General features: G+C 43.9%; 1 protein-coding gene and 1 long non-coding RNA gene across 3 annotated transcripts in view; both read right to left on the reverse strand.

The window, feature by feature from the left end:
• The window catches only part of zgc:162297, a 102497-nt gene that overhangs the window by 52108 nt on the left and 30678 nt on the right, over positions 1–19711 (reverse strand).
• The window catches only part of LOC141375114 (uncharacterized), a 34757-nt gene that overhangs the window by 8198 nt on the left and 6848 nt on the right, over positions 1–19711 (reverse strand). The window contains exon 2 of the long non-coding RNA XR_012382626.1: positions 14397–14772. This is a non-coding gene — a long non-coding RNA (uncharacterized lncRNA). The remainder of the gene's footprint in view (positions 1–14396; positions 14773–19711) is intronic.

Genomic DNA, 19711 nt, shown 5'->3' on the forward strand with positions numbered 1-19711 from the left:
TCCTGTGGCCAGCAGGTGGCGCTATAACTGTATCTGGATATTGGCATGTAAATGTGTTCTGGTATGGACTCTTATTAAACGTGTGGATTTTAAGGCAGATCGGATAATGCATGCCTGAGTTATAATGACTTCCGGTTTTGTGGCGAATCGTCAAAGTTTGCGAGGCCGCCACGGACACGCCCATCGACAAAAACTCTAAAGCTTCGCAATTTAACATCGCCAAGGCCTTTAGATGACAAAACCCAATTTTGGTGTCGATAGCATAAAATCCCTAGGAGGAGTTCGTTAAGATGCAACGCCTGGAAATGGCAAAAATGCCACTTATTTGCCGCAGGAAGTTAAAAATATCCGACTTCCTGTTGGGTTTGAGATATGGCTCCAAGAGACTTTTTCGTATGTTTTGCCGTGTTTGAGGTGTGTGACAATTTTCGTGCATGTGCGTGATTCGTAGATAAGGGGCTTGTCCGTTTAATTTTTCTAGGTGGCGCTGTCGAGTCATTTTGCCATGCCCACTTCATTATTGTTATGGGGATGTGTTCAGGAGAGGACTTTTATCAACCATGTGAAGTTTCAGGCAGATCGGACTTTGTGTGGTTGAGTTATAAGGTCTTCTTATTCCATGGCGAAGCGTTGAGGTTTGTCATGCCGCCACGGACACGCCCCTCTGCCAAAACTCTAGATCTTCACAATATATCATCGCTAGAGCTTTCAGATAACACAACCCAAATTTGGTGCTGATACGAAAAAATTTGTGGGAGGAGTTTATTACTCTGTAAATCATTTCATTTCCTGTGGCCAGCAGGTGGCGCTATATCTGTATATAGATATCGGCATGTAAACGTGTTTAGGTCAGGACTCTTATCAAGCGTGTGAATTTTGAGGCAGATCTGATAATGCATGCCTGAGTTATAACGACTTCCTGTTTTGTGGCGAATCGTCAAACTTTGCGAGGCCGCCACGGACACGCCCATCGACAAAAACTCTAAAGCTTCGCAATTTAACATCGCCAAGGCCTTTAGATGACAAAACCCAATTTTGGTGTCGATCAGATAAAATCCCTAGGAGGAGTTCGTTAAAATACAACGCCTGGAAATGGCAAAAACGCCACTTTTTCGCCGCAGGAAGTCAAAAATATCCGACTTCCTGTTGGGTTTGAGATATGGCTCCAAGAGACTTTTTCGTATGTTTTGGCATGTTTGAGGTGTGTGCCATTTTTCGTGCATGTGCGTGATTCGTAGATCGGGGGCTCGTCCGTTTAATTTTTCTAGGTGGCGCTGTCGAGTAATTTTGCCACACCCACTACCGAGACCCATAATAAACGTAAATTTTCGCCACTTCTGAGGCGTGTGCAAAGTTGCGTGAGTTTTCGGGCATGTTTAGCCCCTCAAAATCGCGATTCATTCCGGAGGAGAATAATAATAATAATAATTAAAGCTGCAAGCAGCGATGATAGGGACCTCGCACCCGGGCTCACCGCCACCCGGTGGCCTCAGGATGACAGAACAGCGAACAGTAATAATTTAAGCCAATATGTTTAAAAAATCAGAGAAAATCACCGATTTATGCCAAACCTCCTCCTCTCAGCAGGTGGCGCTATGACTGTGACTCAAGATTGGCATGTAGATGTCACCAGGAGAGGAATCTTATCAACCATGTGAAGTTTCAGGCAGATCGAACATTGTTTAGCTGAGTTTTAAGCCAAACTGCCTTTTGTCAGCAGGTGGCGCTAAGACAGACTCAATGTTGTTATGTAGATGTGTTCAGGAGAGGACTTTTATCAACCATGTGAACTTTCAGGCAGATCGGACTTTGTGTGGTTGAGTTATAATGCAAACTACCATCTGCCAGCAGGTGGCGCTATAACTGTGACTTAAGATTGGCATGTAGATGCCTTCAGTAATGGAATTTAATCAACCATGTGAAGTTTCAGGCAGATCGGATGTTGTTTGGCTGAGTTATAAGCCTATCTACCTTCTGCCAGCAGGTGGCGCTATGACTGACTCATTACTGTTTTGGGGATGTGTTCAGAAGAGGAATTTTATGAGCCATGTGAAGTTTCAGGCTGATCTGACTTTGTGTGGTTGAGATATAAGGACTTCCTGTTCCACGGCGAAGTGTTGAGGTTTGTCATGCCGCCACGGACACGCCCCTCTGCAAAAACTCTAGATCTTGACAATATATCATCACTTAAGCTTTCAGATAACAATCCACCAAACTTGGTGCTGATACAAAAAAAAATAGTGGGAGGAGTTTATTACTCTGTAAATCATGACATTTCCTGTGGCCAGCAGGTGGCGCTATAACTGTATCTGGATATTGGCATGTAAACGTGTTCAGGTCAGGACTCTTATTAAACATGTGAATTTTGAGGCAGATCGGATAATGCATGCCTGAGTTATAATGACTTCGGGTTTTGTGGCGAATCGTCAAAGTTTGCGGGGCCGCCACGGACACGCCCATCGACAAAAACTATAAAGCTCCGCAATTTAACATCGCCAAGGCCTTTAGATGACAAAACCCAATTTTGGTGTCGATAGCATAAAATCCCTAGGAGGAGTTCGTTAAGATACAACGCCTGGAAATGGCAAAAATGCCACTTATTTGCAGCAGGAAGTTAAAAATATCCGACTTCCTGTTGGGTTTGAGATATTGCTCCAAGAAACTTTTTCGTTTGTTTTGGCGTGTTTGAGGTGTGTGCCAATTTTGGCGCATGTGCGTGATTCGTAGATCAGGGGCTCGTCCGTTTAATTATTCTAGGTGGCGCTGTCGAGTCATTTTGCCACGCCCACTTCAATATTGTTATGTGGATGTGTTCAAGAGATGACGTATATAAACCATATGAAGTTTCAGGCTGATCAGACTTTGTGTGGTTGAGTTATGAGGACTTCCTGTTCCTTGGCGAAGCGATGAGGTTTGTCATGCCGCCACGGACACGCCCCTCTGCGAAAACTCTAGATCTTTACAATATATCACCGATAGAGCTTTCAGATGACACCACTCTATTTTGGTGCTGATACCATAAAATTTGTGGGAGGAGTTTGTTACAGTGTAAAACATGTCATTTCCTGTGGCCAGTAGGTGGCGCTATTTCTGTATCTGGATATTGGCATGTAAACGTGTTCAGGTCAGGACTCTTATCAAACGTGTGAATTTTGAGGCAGATCGGGTAATGCATGCCTGAGTTATAACGACTTCCTGTTTTGTGGCGAATCGTCAAAGTTTGCGAGGCCGCCACGGACACGCCCATCGACGAAAACTCTAAAGCTTCGCAATTTAACATCGCCAAGGCCTTTAGATGACAAAACCCAATTTTGGTGTCGATCGGATAAAATCCCTAGGAGGAGTTCGTTAAAATACAACGCCTGGAAATGGCAAAAACGCCACTTTTTCGCGGCAGGAAGTCAAAAATATCCGACTTCCTGTTGGGTTTGAGATATGGCTCCAAGAGACTTTTTCGTATGTTTTGGCGTGTTTGAGGTGTGTGCCAATTTTCGTGCATGTGTGTGATTCGTGGATCGGGGGCTCGTCCGTTTAATTTTTCTAGGTGGCGCTGTCGAGTCATTTTGCCACGCCCACTTCCAAGACCCATATCAACCTGCTATTTACACCGCGTTTGGTGTGTGTGCAAACTTTCATGAGTTTTCGGGCATGTTTAGACCCTCAAAAGTGCCCCGATAGGGGGCGGAATAATAATAATAATAATAATAATAATAAAAAACGGAGCAATTCCAATAGGGCCTACGCACCGTTTCGGTGCTCGGTCCCTAATAATAATTAAAGCTGCAAGCAGCGATGATAGGGACCTCGCACCCGGGCTCACCGCCGCCCACTGGCCTCTGTATGACAGAGAACAGCGAACAACATTAATTTAAGCCAACATATAAAAAAACCTGAAAAAATCACAAATTTGTGCCAAACTTCCTTCTGTCAGCAGGTGGCGCTATGACTGTGAGTCAATATTGGCATGTAAATGTCTTCAAGAGATAAAATTTATCAACCATGTGAATTTTCAGGCTGGTCAGACATTCTTTGGCTGAGATATAAGCCAAACTACCTTCTACCAGCAGGTGGCGCTATGAATGACTCAATATTTGTATGGGGATGTGTTCAGGAGGGGAATTTAATCAACCATGTGAAGTTTCAGGCAGATCAGACATTGTGTGGTTGAGTTATAAGGACTTCCTGTTTCATGGCGAAGCGTTGAGGTTTGTCATTCCGCCAAAGACACGGCCCTCTGCAAAAACTCTAGATCTTCCCAATATATCATCGCTTGAGCCTTCAGATAACAACCAACCAAATTTGGTGCTGATACGAAAAAAATTGTGGGAGGAGTTTATTACTCTGTAAATCATGACATTTCCTGTGGCCAGCAGGTGGCGCTATAACTGTATCTGAATATTGGCATGTGAATGTGTTCTGGTCTGGACTCTTATTAAACATGTGAATTTTGAGGCAGATCGGATAATGCATGCCTGAGTTATAATGACTTCCGGTTTGTGGCGAATCGTCAAAGTTTGCGAGGCCGCCACGGACATGCCCATCGACGAAAACTCTAAAGCTTCGCAATTTAACATCGCCAAGGCCTTTAGATGACAAAACCCAATTTTGGTGTCGATCGGATAAAATACCTAGGAGGAGTTCGTTAAGATACAACGCCTGGAAATGGCAAAAAAGCCACTTTTTCGTCGCAGGAAGTTAAAAATATCCAACTTCCTGTTGGGTTTGAGATATGGCTCCAAGAGACTTTTTCGTATGTTTTGCCATGTTTGAGGTGTGTGCCAATTTTCGTGCATGTGCGTGATTCGTAGATCAGGGGCTCGTCCGTTTAATTTTTATAGGTGGCGCTGTCGAGTCATTTTGCCACGCCCACTTCAATATTGTTATGTGGATGTGTTCAGGAGATGACGTTTATCAACCATGTGAAGTTTCAGGCTGATCGGACTTTGTGTGGTTGAGTTATGAGGACTTCCTGTTCCATGGCGAAGCGTTGAGGTTTGTCATGCCGCCACGGACACGCCCCTCTCCGAAAACTCTAGATCTTCACAATATATCATCGCTAGAGCTTTCAGATAACACCACTCAAATTTGGTGCTGATACCATAAAATTTGTGGGAGGAGTTTGTTACAGTGTAAAACATGTCATTTCCTGTGGCCAGCAGGTAGCGCTATAACTATATCTGGATATAGGCATGTAAACGTGTTCAGGTCAGGACTCTTATCAAACGTGTGCAATTTAAGGCAGATCGGATAATGCATGCCTGAGTTATAACGACTTCCTTTTTTGTGGCGAATCATCAAAGTTTGAGAGGCCGCCATGGACACGCCCATCGACGAAAACTCTCAAGCTTCGCAATTTAACATCGCCAAGGCCTTTAGATGACAAAACCAAATTTTGGTGTCGATCGGATAAAATACCTAGGAGGAGTTCGTTAAAATACAACGCCTGAAAATGGCAAAATCGCCACTTTTTCGCCGCAGGAAGTACAAAATATCCGACTTCCTGTTGGGTTTGAGATATGGCTCCAAGAGACTTTTTCGTATGGTTTGGCATGTTTGAGGTGTGTGCCAATTTTCGTGCATGTGCGTGATTTGTGGATCGGGGGCTCGTCCGTTTAATTTTTATAGGTGGCGCTGTCGAGTCATTTTGCCACGCCCACTTCCGAACCCCCTAAAACCCAGCCATTTACACCGCGTTTGGTGTGTGTGCAAATTTTCGTGAGTTTTCGGGCATGTTTAGACCCTCAAAAGTGCCCCGATTGGGGGCGGAATAATAATAATAATAATAATAATAATAATAAAAAACGGAGCAATTCCAATAGGGCCTACGCACCGTTTCGGTGCTCGGTCCCTAATTAAAGCTGCAAGCAGCGATGATAGGGACCTCGCACCCGGGCTCACCGCCGCCCGGTTACCTTACGATGACAGAGAACAGCGAACAATAATAATATAAGCCGATATATATATAAAAACCTAAGAAAAATACAGATTTATGCCAAACTTCCTCCTGTCAGCAGGTGGCGCTATACCTGTGACTCAAGATTGGCATGTAGATGTCTTCAGGAGAGGAATTTAATCAACCATGTGAAGTTTCAGGCACATGGGACATTTTGTGGCTGAGTTATAAGCCAAACTACCTTTTGCCAGCAGGTGGCGTTATGACTGACTCAATATTGTTATGGGGATGAGTTCAGGAGTGGACTTTTATCAAACATGTAAAGTTTCAGGCAGATCAGAGATTGTGTGGAGATTGTGTTATAAGACAATTTACATTCTGCCAGCAGGTGGCGCTATGAAAGACTCAATATTATTATGTAGATGTGCTCAGGAGAGGACTTTCATCAACCATGTGACATTTTAGACAGATCGGACATTGTGTGGCCGAGTTACAAGCCAAACTACCTTCTGCCAGCAGATGGCGCTATTACTGACTCAATATTGTTATGTAGATGTGTTCAGGAGAGGACTTTTATCAATCATGTGAAGTTTCAGGCAGATCAGACATTGTGTGGTTCAGTTATAATAACTTCCTGTTCCATCTCGAAGCGTTGAGGTTTGTCATGCCACCACAGACACGCCCCTCTGCAAAAACTCTAGATCTTCACAATATATCATCGCTAGAGCTTTCAGATGACACCACTTTATTTTGGTGCTGATACGGGAAAGTTTATGGTAGGAGTTTGTTATAATGTCAAACATGTCATTTCCTGTGGCCAGCAGGTGGCGCTATAACTGTAACTGGATATCGGCACGTAAACCTGTTCAGGTCAGGACTGTTATTAAATTGTGAATTTTGAAGCAGATCGGATAATGCATGCTTGAGTTATAACGACTTCCTGTTTTGTGGCGAATCATCAAAGTTTGCGAGGCCGCCACGGACACGCCCATCGACAAAAACTCTAAAGCTTCGCAATTTAACATCGCCAAGGCCTTTAGATGATAAAACCCAATTTTGGTGTTGATCGGATAAAATCCCTAGGAGGAGTTTGTTAAAATACAACGCCTGGAAATTGCAAAATTGCCACTTTTTCGCCGCAGGAAGTTAATAATATCTGACTTCCTGTTAGGTTTGAGATATGGCTCCAAGAGACTTTTTCGTATGTTTTGGCGTGTTTGAGGTGTGTGCCAATTTTCGTGCATGTGCGTGATTCGTAGCTCGGGGGCTCGTCCGTTTAATTTTTCTAGGTGGCGCTGTTGAGTCATTTTGCCACGCCCACTTCAATATTGTTATGTGGATGTGTTCAAGAGATGACGTTTATCAACCATGTGAAGTTTCAGGCAGATCGGACATTGTGTGGTTGAGTTATAAGGACTTCCTGTTCCATGGCGAAGCGTTGAGGTTTGTCATACCGCCACGGACACGCCCCTCTGCGAAAACTCTAGATCTTCACAATATATCATCGCTAGAGCTTTCAAATAACACCACCCAATTTTGGTGCTGATACGAAAAAATTTGTGGGAGGAGTTTATTACTCCGTAAATCATGTCATTTCCTGTGGCCAGCAGGTGGCGCTATAACTATATCTGGATATTGGCATGTAAACGTGTTCAGGTCAGGACGCTTATCAAGCGTGTGAATTTTGAGGCAGATCTGATAATGCATGCCTGAGTTATAACGACTTCCTGTTTTGTGGCGAATCATCAAAGTTTGCGAGGGCGCCACGGACACGCCCATCGACGAAAACTCTAAAGCTTCGCAATTTAACATCGCCAAGGCCTTTAGATGACAAAACCTAATTTTGGTGTCGATCGGATAAAATCCCTAGGAGGAGTTCGTTAAAATACAACGCCTGGAAATGGCAAAAACGCCACTTTTTCGCCGCAGAAAGTCAAAAATATCCAACTTCCTGTTGGGTTTGAAATATGGCTCCAAGAGACTTTTTCGTATGTTTTGGCATGTTTGAGGTGTGTGCCAATTTTCGTGCATGTGCGTGATTCGTGGATCGGGGGCTCGCCCGCTTAATTTTTCTAGGTGGCGCTGTCGAGTCATTTTGCCACGCCTACTTCCGAGACCCATATCAACCTGCTATTTACACCGCTTTTGGTGTGTGTGCAAATTTTCATGAGTTTTCGGGCATGTTTAGACCCTCAAAAGTACCCCGATAGGGGGCGGAATAATAATAATAATAATAATAATAATAATAAAAAACGGAGCAATTCCAATAGGGCCTACGCACCGTTTCGGTGCTCGGTCCCTAATTAAAGCTGCAAGCAGCGATGATAGGGACCTCGCACCCGGGCTTACCGCCGCCCGGTGGCCTCAAGATGACAGAGAACAGCGAACAACATTAATTTAAGCCGATATATATAAAGAACCTGAGAAAATCACAGATTTATGTCGAACTTCCTCCTGTCAGCAGGTGGTGCTTTAACTGTGACTCAAGATTGTTATGTAGATGCCTTCAGTAGAAGAGTCTTATCAACCGTGTGAATTTTCAGGCAGATCGGACGTTGTTTGGCTGAGTTATAAGCCAAACTACCTTCTGGCAGCAGGTAGCGCTATGACAGACTCAATATTTTTACGTAGATGTTTTCAGGAGAGGATTTTAATCAACCATGTGATGTTTCAGGCAGATCAGAGATTGTGTGGCCGACTTACAAGATAAACCACTTTCTGCCAGCAGGTGGCGCTATGACAGACTCAATATTGTTATGTAGATGTGTTCAGAAGAGGACTTTTATCAACCATGTGAAGTTTCAGGCAGATCTGAAATTGTGTGGTTGAGTTAGAAGGACTTCCTGTTCCATGGCGAAGCGTTGAGGTTTGTCATGCCACCACGGACACGCCCCTCTGCAAAAAATCTAGATCTTCAAAATATATCACCGATAGAGCTTTCAGATGACACCACTCAAATTTGGTGCTGATACGATAAATTTTGTGGGAGGAGTTTGTTACTTTGTAAATCATGTCATTTCCTGTGGCCAGCAGGTGGCGCTATAACTGTAACTGGATATTGGCATATAAACTTGTTCAGGTCAGGACTCTTATCAAGCGTGTGATTTTTGAGGCATATCGGATAATGCATGGCTGAGTTATAATGACTTCCTGTTTTGTGGCGAATCGTCAAAGTTTGCGAGGCCGCCACGGACACGCCCATCGATGAAAACTCTAAAGCTTCGCAATTTAACATCGCCAAGGCCTTTAGATGACAAAACCCAATTTTGGTGTCGATCGGATAAAATCCCTAGGAGGAGTTCGTTAAAATACAAGGCCTGGAAATGGCAAAAAAGACAGTTTTTCGCCGCAGGAAGTTAAAAATATCCGACTTCCTGTTGGGTTTGAGATATGGCTCCAAGAGACTTTTTCATATATTTTGGCCTGTTTGAGGTGTGTGCCAATTTTCGTGCATGTGTGTGATTCGTGGATCGGGGGCTCGTCCGTTTAATTTTTCTAGGTGGCGCTGTTGAGTCAATTTGCCACGCCCACTTTAATATTGTCATGTGGATGTGTTCAGGAGAGGACTATTATCAACCATGTGAAGTTTCAGGCAGATCGGACATTGTGTGGTTGAGTTATAAGGACTTCCTGTTCCATGGCGAAGCATTGAGGTTTGTCATGCCGCCACGGACACGCCCCTTTCCGAAAACTCTAGATCTTCACAATATATCATCGCTAGAGCTTTCAGATAACACAACCCAAATTTGGTGCTGATACGAAAAAATTTGTGGGAGGAGTTTGTTACACTGTAAAACATGTAATTTCCTGTGGCCAGCAGGTGGCGCTGTAACTGTATCTGAATATTGGCATGTAAACGTGTTCAGGTCAGGACTCTTATCAAACGTGTGAATTTTGAGGCAGATCTGATAATGCATGCCTGAGTTATAACGACTTCCTGTTTTGTGGCGAATTGTCAAAGTTTGCGAGGCCGCCACGGACACGCCCATCGATGAAAACTCTAAAGCTTCGCAATTTAACATCGCCAAGGCCTTTAGATGACAAAACCCAATTTTGGCGTCGATCGGATAAAATCCCTAGGAGGAGTTCGTTAAAATACAAGGCTTGGAAATGGCAAAAACGCCACTTTTTCGCCGCAGGAAGTCAAAAATATCCGACTTCCTGTTGGGTTTGAGATATGGCTCCAAGAGACTTTTTCGTATGGTTTGGCGTGTTTGAGGTGTGTGCCAATTTTCGTGCATGTGCGTGATTCGTGTATCGGGGGCTCGTCCGTTTAATTTTTCTAGGTGGCGCTGTCGAGTCATTTTGCCACGCCCACTTCCGAGACCCATATCAACCTGCTATTTACACCGCGTTTGGTGTGTGTGCAAATTTTCATGAGTTTTTGAGCATCTTTAGACCCTCAAAAGTGCCCCGATAGGGGGCGGAATAATAATAATAATAATAAAAAACGGAGCAATTCCAATAGGGCCTACGCACCGTTTCGGTGCTCGGTCCCTAATAATAATAATAAAAAACGGAGCAATTCCAATAGGGCCTACGCACCGTTTCGGTGCTCGGTCCCTAATAATAATAAACAGAGCAATTCCAATAGGGCCTACGCACCGTTTCGGTGCTCGGTCCCTAATAATAATAATAATAATAATAATAAACGGAGCAATTCCAATAGGGCCTACGCACCGTTTCGGTGCTCGGTCCCTAATTAAAGCTGCAAGCAGCGATGATAGGGACCTCGCACCCGGGCTCACCGCCACCCGGTGACCTAACGATGACAGAGAACAGCGAACAATAATAATATAAGCCGATATATATATAAAAAAACCTAAGAAAAATACAGATTTATGCCAAACTTCCTCCTGCCAGCAGGTGGCGCTATACCTGTGACTCAAGATTGGCATGTAGATGTCTTCAGGAGAGGAATTTAATCAACCATGTGAAGTTTCAGGCACATGGGACATTGTGTGGCTGAGTTATAAGCCAAACTACCTTTTGCCAGCAGGTGGCGTTATGACTGACTCAATATTGTTATGGGGATGTGTTCAGGAGTGGACTTTTATCAAACATGTGAAGTTTCAGGGAGATCAGAGATTGTGTGGAGATTGTGTTATAAGACAATTTACATTCTGCCAGCAGGTGGCGCTATTAAAAACTCAATATTATTATGTAGATGTGCTCAGGAGAGGACTTTCATCAACCATGTGACATTTTAGACAGATCGGACATTGTGTGGCCGAGTTACAAGCCAAACTACCTTTTGCCAGCAGATGGCGCTATTACTGACTCAATATTGTTATTAGATGTGTTCAGGAGTGGACTTTTATCAATCATGTGAAGTTTCAGGCAGATCGGACATTGTGTGGTAGAGTTATAAGGACTTCCTGTTCCATGGCGAAGCGTTGAGGTTTGTCATGCCACCACAGACACGCCCCTCTGCAAAAACTCTAGATATTCACAATATGTCATCGCTAGAGCTTTCAGATGACACCACTCTATTTTGGTGCTGATACGGGAAAGTTTGTGGTAGGAGTTTGTTATAGTGTCAAACATGTCATTTCCTGTGGCCAGCAGGTGGCGCTATAACTGTAACTGGATATCGGCACGTAAACCTGTTCAGGTCAGGACTGTTATTAAATGTGTGAATTTTGAGGCAGATCGGATAATGCATGCCTGAGTTATAACGACTTCCTGTTTTGTGGCGAATCATCAAAGTTTGCGAGGCCGCCACGGACACGCCTATCGACAAAAACTCTAAAGCTTCGCAATTTAACATAGCCAAGGCCTTAAGATGATAAAACCCAATTTTAGTGTCTATCGGATAAAATCCCTAGGAGGAGTTCGTTAAAATACAACGCCTGGAAATGGCAAAAATGCCACTTTTTCGCCGCAGGAAGTTAATACTATCTGACTTCCTGTTAGGTTTGAGATATGGCTCCAAGAGACTTTTTCGTATATTTTGGCATGTTTAAGGTGTGTGCCAATTTTCGTGCATGTGCGTGATTCGTAGCTCGGGGGCTCGTCCGTTTAATTTTTCTAGGTGGCGCTGTCGAGTCATTTTGCCACGCCCACTTCAATATTGTTATGTGGATGTGTTCAAGAGATGACGTTTATCAACCATGTGAAGTTTCAGGCAGATCGGACATTGTGTGGTTGAGTTATAAGGACTTCCTGTTCCATGGCGAAGCGTTGAGGTTTGTCATACCGCCACGGACACGCCCCTCTGCGAAAACTCTAGATCTTCACAATATATCATCGCTAGAGCTTTCAGATAACACTACCCAATTTTGGTGCTGATACGAAAAAATTTGTGGGAGGAGTTTATTACTCTGTAAATCATGTCATTTCCTGTGGCCAGCAGGTGGCGCTATAACTATATCTGGATATTGGCATGTAAACGTGTTCAGGTCAGGACGCTTATCAAGCGTGTGAATTTTGAGGCAGATCTGATAATGCATTCCTGAGTTATAACGACTTCCTGTTTTGTGGCGAATCATCAAAGTTTGCGAGGGCGCCACGGACACGCCCATTGACGAAAACTCTAAAGCTTCGCAATTTAACATCGCCAAGGCCTTTAGATGATAAAACCCAATTCTGGTGTCGATCGGATAAAATCCCTAGGAGGAGTTCGTTAAAATACAACGCCTGGAAATGGCAAAAACGCCACTTTTTTGCCGCAGGAAGTAAAAAATATCCGACTTCCTGTTGGGTTTGAGATATGGCTCCAAGAGACTTTTTCGTATGGTTTGGCATGTTTGAGGTGTGTGCCAATTTTCGTGCATGTGCGTGATTCGTGTATCGGGGGCTCGTCCGTTTAATTTTTCTAGGTGGCGCTGTCGAGTCATTTTGCCACGCCCACTTCCGAGACCCATATCAACCTGCTATTTACACCGCGTTTGGTGTGTGTGCAAATTTTCATGAGTTTTCGGGCATGTTTAGACCCTCAAAAGTGCCCCGATAGGGGGCGGAATAATAATAATAATAATAATTAAAGCTGCAAGCAGCGATGATAGGGACCTCGCACCCGGGCTCACCGCCGCCCGGTGGCCTCAGGATTACAGAGAACAGCGAACAGTAATAATTTAAGCCATTTTATTTAAAAAATCTGAGAAAATCACAGATTTATGCCAAACCTCCTCCTCTCAGCAGGTGGCGCTATGACTGTGACTCAAGATTGGCATGTAGATGTCACCAGGAGAGGAATCTTATCAACCATGTGAAGTTTCAGGCAGATCGAACATTGTTTAGCTGAGTTATAAGCCAAACTGCCTTTTGTCAGCAGGTGGCGCTATGACAGACTCAATGTTGTTATGTAGATGTGTTCAGGAGAGGACTTTTATCAACCATGTGAACTTTCAGGCAGATCGGACTTTGTGTGGTTGAGTTATAATGCAAACTACCATCTGCCAGCAGGTGGCGCTATAACTGTGACTTAAGATTGGCATGTAGATGCCATCAGTAATGGAATTTAATCAACCATGTGAAGTTTCAGGCAGATCGGATGTTGTTTGGCTGAGTTATAAGCCTATCTACCTTCTGCCAGCAGGTGGCGTTATGACTGACTCATTACTGTTTTGCGGATGTGTTCAGAAGAGGACTTTTATCAATCATGTGAAGTTTCAGGCTGATCGGACATTGTGTGGTTGAGTTATGAGGACTTGCTGTTCCATGGCGAAGCGTTGAGGTTTGTCATGCCGCCACGGACACGCCCCTTTGCAAAAACTCTAGATCTTGACAATATATCATCACTTAAGCTTTCAGATAACAACCCACCAAATTTGGTGCTGATACGAAAAAATTTGTGGGAGGAGTTTATTACTCTGTAAATCATGACATTTCCTGTGGCCAGCAGGTGGCGCTATAACTGTATCTGGATATCGGCATGTAAACGTGTTCTAGTCTGGACTCTTTTTAAACATGTGAATTTTGAGGCAGATCTGATAATGCATGCCTGAGTTATAGTGACTTCCTGTTTTGTGGCGAATTGTCAAAGTTTGCGAGGCCGCCACGGACACGCCCATCGACGAAAACTCTAAAGCTTCGCAATTTAACATCGCCAAGGCCTTTAGATGACAAAACCCAATTTTGGTGTCGATCAGATAAAATCCCTAGGAGGAGTTCGTTAAAATACAACGCCTGGAAATGGCAAAAATGCCACTTTTTCGCCGCAGGAAGTTAAAAATATCTGACTTCCTGTTGGGTTTGAGATATGGCTCCAAGAGACTTTTTGGTATGTTTTGGCATGTTTGAGGTGTGTGCCAATTTTCGTGCATGTGCGTGATTCGTGGATCGGGGGCTCGTCCGTTTAATTTTTCTAGGTGGCGCTGTCGAGTCATTTTGCCACGCCCACTTCCGAGACCCATATCAACCTGCTATTTACACCGCGTTTGGTGTGTGTGCAAATTTTCATGAGTTTTCGGGCATGTTTAGACCCTCAAAAGTGCCCCGATAGGGGGCGGAATAATAATAATAATAATAAATTAAAGCTGCAAGCAGCGATGATAGGGACCTCGCACCCGGGCTCACCGCCGCCCGGTGACCTTACGATGACAGAGAACAGCGAACAATAATAATTTAAGCCAATATATAAAAAAAATCTAAGAAAATCACAGATTTATGCCAAACTTCCTCCTGTCAGCAGGTGGCGCTATAACTGTGACTCAAGATTGGCATGTAGATGTCTTCCGGAGAGGAATCTTATCAACCATGTGAAGTTTCAGGCACATGGGACATTGTGTGGCTGTGTTATAAGCCAAACTACCTTCTGCCAGCAGGTGGCGCTATGACTGACTCAATATTGTTATGTGGATGTGTTCAGGAGATGACGTTTATCAACCATGTAAAGTTTCAGGCAGATCGGACATTGTGTGGTTGAGTTATAAGGACTTCTTGTTCCATGGCGAAGCGTTGAGGTTTGTCATACCGCCATGGACACACCCCTCTGCGAAAACTCTAGATCTTTACAATATATCATCGCTAGAGCTTTCAGATGACACCACTCAATTTTGGTGCTGATACGATAAAATTTGTGGGAGGAGTTTATAACTCCGTAAATCATGTCATTTCCTGTGGCCAGCAGGTGGCGCTGTAACTGTATCTGGATATCGGCATGTAAACGTGTTCAGGTCAGGACGCTTATTAAATGTGTGAATTTTGAGGCAGATCGGATAATGCATGCCTGAGTTATAATGACTTCCGGTTTTGTGGCGAATCGTCAAAAGTTTGCAAGGCCGCCACGGACACGCCCATCGACGAAAACTCTAAAGCTTCGCAATTTAACATCGCCAAGGCCTTTAGATGACAAAACCCTATTTTGATGTCGATCAGATAAAATCCCTAGGAGGAGTTCGTTAAGATACAAAGCCTGGAAATGGCAAAAATGCCACTTATTTGCCGCAGGAAGTTAAAAATATCCGACTTCCTGTTGGGTTTGAGATATGGCTCCAAGAGACTTTTTCATTGGTTTCGGCGTGTTTGAGGTGTGTGCCAATTTTCGTGCATGTGCGTGATTCGTAGATCAGGGGCTCGTCCGTTTAATTTTTATAGGTGGCGCTATTGAGCCATTTTGCCACGCCCACTTCAATATTGTTATGTGGATGTGTTCAGGAGAGGACTTTTATCAACCATGTGAAGTTTCAGGCAGATCGGACTTTGTGTGGTTGAGTTATGAGGACTTCCTGTTCCATGGCGAAGCGTTGAGGTTTGTCATGCCGCCACGGACACGCCCCTCTGCCAAAACTCTAGATCTTTACAAAATATCACCGATAGAGCTTTCAGATGACACCACTCAAATTTGATGCTGATTCGAAAAAATTTGTGGGAGGAGTTTTTCACAATGTAAAACATGTCGATTCCTGTGGCCAGCAGGTGGCGCTATAACTATATCTGGATATGGGCATGTAAACGTGTTCAGGTCAGGACTCTTATCAAGCGTGTGAATTTTGAGGCAGATCGGATAATGCATGCCTGAGTTATAACGACTTCCTGTTTTGTGGCGAATCGTCAAAGTTTGCGAGGCCGCCACGGACACGCCCATCGACGAAAACTCTAAAGCTTCGCAATTTAACATCACCAAGTCCTTTAGATGACAAAACCCAATTTTGGTGTCGATCGGATAAAATCCCTAGGAGGAGTTCGTTAAAATACAACGCCTGGAAATGGCAAAAACACCACTTTTTCGCCGCAGGAAGTCAAAAATATCCGACTTCCTGTTGGGTTTGAGATATGGCTCCAAGAGACTTTTTCGTATGTTTTGGCATGTTTGAGGTGTGTGCCAATTTTCGTGCATGTGCGTGATTCGTATATCGGGGGCTTGTCCGTTTAATTTTTCTAGGTGGCGCTGTCGAGTCATTTTGCCACGCCTACTTTCGAAGCCCATAACAAACGTAAATTTTCGCCACTTCTGAGGCGTGTGCAAAGTTTCGTGAGTTTTCGGGCATGTTTAGCCCCTCAAAACCGCGATTCATTCCGCGGAAGAAGAAGAAGAATAATAATAAACGGAGCAATTCCAATAGGGCCTTGCACCGTTCGGTGCTCGGTCCCTAATTAAAGCTGCAAGCAGCGATGATAGGGACCTCGCACCCGGGCTCACCGCCGCCCAGTGGCCTCAGGATGACAGAGAACAGCGAACAATAATAATTTAAGCCGATATATATAAAGAACCTGAGAAAATCGAACATTCATGCCAAACTTCCTCTTGTCAGCAGGTGGCGCTATGACTGTGACTCAAGATTTGCATGTAGATGCCTTCGGTAGAAGAATCTTATCAACCATTTGAATTTTTAGCCAGATCGGACATTGTTTAGCTGAGTTATATGTAATTTCCTGTTGCCAGCAGGTGGCGCTATGACTGTGACTCAATATTGGCATGTAGATGTCTTCAGAAGAGGATTTTAATCAACCATGTAAATTTTTAGGCTGGTCAGACTTTGTGTGGCTGAGTTATAAGCCAAACTATCTTCTGCCAGCAGGTGGCGCCATGACTGACTCAATATTGTTATGTGGATGTGCTTAGGAGAGGACTTTTATCAACCATGTGAAGTGTTAGGCAGATCGGACATTGTGTGGCCGAGTTACAAGCCAAACTACCTTCTGCCAGCAGGTGGCGCTATGACAGACTCAATATTGTTATGTGGATGTGTTCAGGAGAGGAATATGATCAACCTTGTGAAGTTTCAGGCAGATCGGACATTGTGTGGTTGAGTTATAAGCATTTCCTGTTCCATGGCGAAGCGTTGAGGTTTGTCATGCCGCCACGGACACGCCCTTCTGCAAAATCTCTAGATCTTTACAGTATATCATCACTAGAGCTTTCAAATAACATCACTCAAATTTGGTGCTGATATAATAAATTTTGCGGAAGGAGTGTATTACATTGTAAAACATGTCATTTCCTGTGGCCAGCAGGTGGCGCTATAACTGTATCTGGATATCAGCATATAAACGTATTCAGGTCCGGACTGTTATCAAATGTGTGAAATTTGAGGCAGATTGGATAATGCATGCCTGAGTTATAATGACTTCCGGTTTTGTGGCGAATCGTCAAAGTTTGCGAGGCCGCCACGGACACGCCCATCGACAAAACCTCTAAAGCTTCGCAATTTAACATTGCCAAGGCCTTTAGATGACAAAACCCAATTTTGGTGTCAATAGGATAAAATCCCTAGGAGGAGTTCGTTAAGATACAACGCCTGGAAATGGCAAAAATGCCACTTATTTGCCGTAGGAAGTTAAAAATATCCGACTTCCTGTTGGGTTTGAGATATGGCTCCAAGAGACTTTTTCCTATGTTTTGGCATGTTTGAGGTGTGTGCCAACTTTCGTGCATGTGCGTAATTCGTAGATCAGGGGCTCGTCCGTTTAATTTTTATAGGTGGCGCTGTCGAGCCATTTTGCCACGCCCACTTCATTATTGTTATGAGGATGTGTTCAGGGAAGGACTTTTATTAACCATATGAAGTTTCAGGCTGATCGGACTTTGTGTGGTTGAGTTATGAGGACTTCCTGTTCCATGGCGAAGCGTTGAGGTTTGTCATGCCGCCACGGACACGCCCCTCTCCGAAAACTCTAGATCTTCACAATATAACATCACTAGAGCTTTCAGATAACACCACTCAATTTTGGTGTTGATACGATAAAATTTGTGGGAGGAGTTTATAACTCCGTAAATCATGTCATTTCCTGTGGCCAGCAGGTGGCGCTGTAACTGTATCTGGATAGTGGCATGTAAACGTGTTCAGGTCTGGACTGTTATTAAACGTGTGAATTTTGAGGCAGATCGGATAATGCATGCCTGAGTTATAACAACTTCCTGTTTTGTGGCGAATCGTCAAAGTTTGCAAGGCCGCCAAGGACACGCCCATCGACGAAAACTCTAACGCTTCGCAATTTAACATCGCCAAGGCCTTTAGATGACAAAACCCAATTTTGGTGTCGATCGGATAAAATCCCTAGGAGGAGTTCGTTAAAATACAACGCCTGGAAATGGCAAAAATGCCTTTTTTTCGCCACAGGAAGTCAAAAATATCCGACTTCCTGTTGGGTTTGAGATATGGCTCCAAGAGACTTTTTCGTATGTTTTGGCGTGTTTGAGGTGTGTGCCAATTTTCGTGCATGTGCGTGATTCGTTGATCGGGGGCTCGTCCGTTTAATTTTTCTAGGTGGCGCTGTCGAGTCATTTTGCCACGCCCACTTCCGAAACCCATAAAACCCAGCCATTTACACCGCGTTTGGTGTGTGTGCAAATTTTCGTGAGTTTTCGGGCATGTTTAGACCCTCAAAAGTGCCCCGGTTGGGGGCGGAATAATAATAATAATAATAATAATTAAAGCTGCAAGCAGCGATGATAGGGACCTCGCACCCGGGCTCACCGCCGCCCGGTGGCCTCAGGATGACAGAAATCAGTGAACAATAATATCTTAAGCTGATATATATAAAAAACTTGAGAAAATCACAGATTTATGCCAAACTTCCTTCTGTCAGTAGGTGGCGCTAGGACTGTGATTCAATATTGCAATGTAGATTTGTTCAGGAGATAAATTTAATCAACCATGTGAAGTTTCAGGCTGATTGGACATTGTGTGGTTAAGTTATAAGGACTTCCTGTTTCATGGCGAAGCATTGAGGTTTGTCATGCCACCACATACACGCCCCTCTGCGAAAACTCTAGATCTTCATATTATATCATCGCTTGAGCTTTCAGATACACAACCAACCAAATTTGGTGCTGATATGAAAACATTTGTGGAATGAGTTTATTACTTTGTAAATCATGACATTTTCTGTGGCCAGCAGGTGGCGCTGTAACTGTATCTGGATATCGGCATGTAAACTTGTTCTGGTCTGGACTTATATTAAACATGTGAATTTTGAGGCAGATCGGATAATGCATGCCTGAGTTATAATGACTTCCGGTTTTGTGGCGAATCGTTAAAGTTTGCGAGGCCGCCACGGACACGCCCATCGACAAAACCTCTAAAGCTTCGCAATTTAACATCGACAAGGCCTTTAGATAACAAAACCCAATTTTGGTGTCGATAGCATAAAATCCCTTGGAGGAGTTTGTTAAGATACAAAGCCTGGAAATGGCAAAAATGCCACTTATTTGCCGCAGGAAGTTAAAAATATCCGACTTCCTGTTGGGTTTGAGTTATGGCTCCAAGAGACTTTTTCGTATGTTTTGGCATGTTTAAGGTGTGTGCCAATTTTCGTGCATGTGCATGATTCGTAGATCAGGGGCTCGTCCGTTTAATTTTTATAGGTGGCGCTGTCGAGTCATTTTGCCATGCCCACTTCATTATTGTTATGAGGATGTGTTCAAGAGAT

This window comes from Danio rerio, chromosome 7 (assembly GCF_049306965.1).
Source record: "Danio rerio strain Tuebingen ecotype United States chromosome 7, GRCz12tu, whole genome shotgun sequence".
In the NCBI taxonomy this organism is placed as follows: Eukaryota; Metazoa; Chordata; class Actinopteri; order Cypriniformes; family Danionidae; genus Danio; species Danio rerio.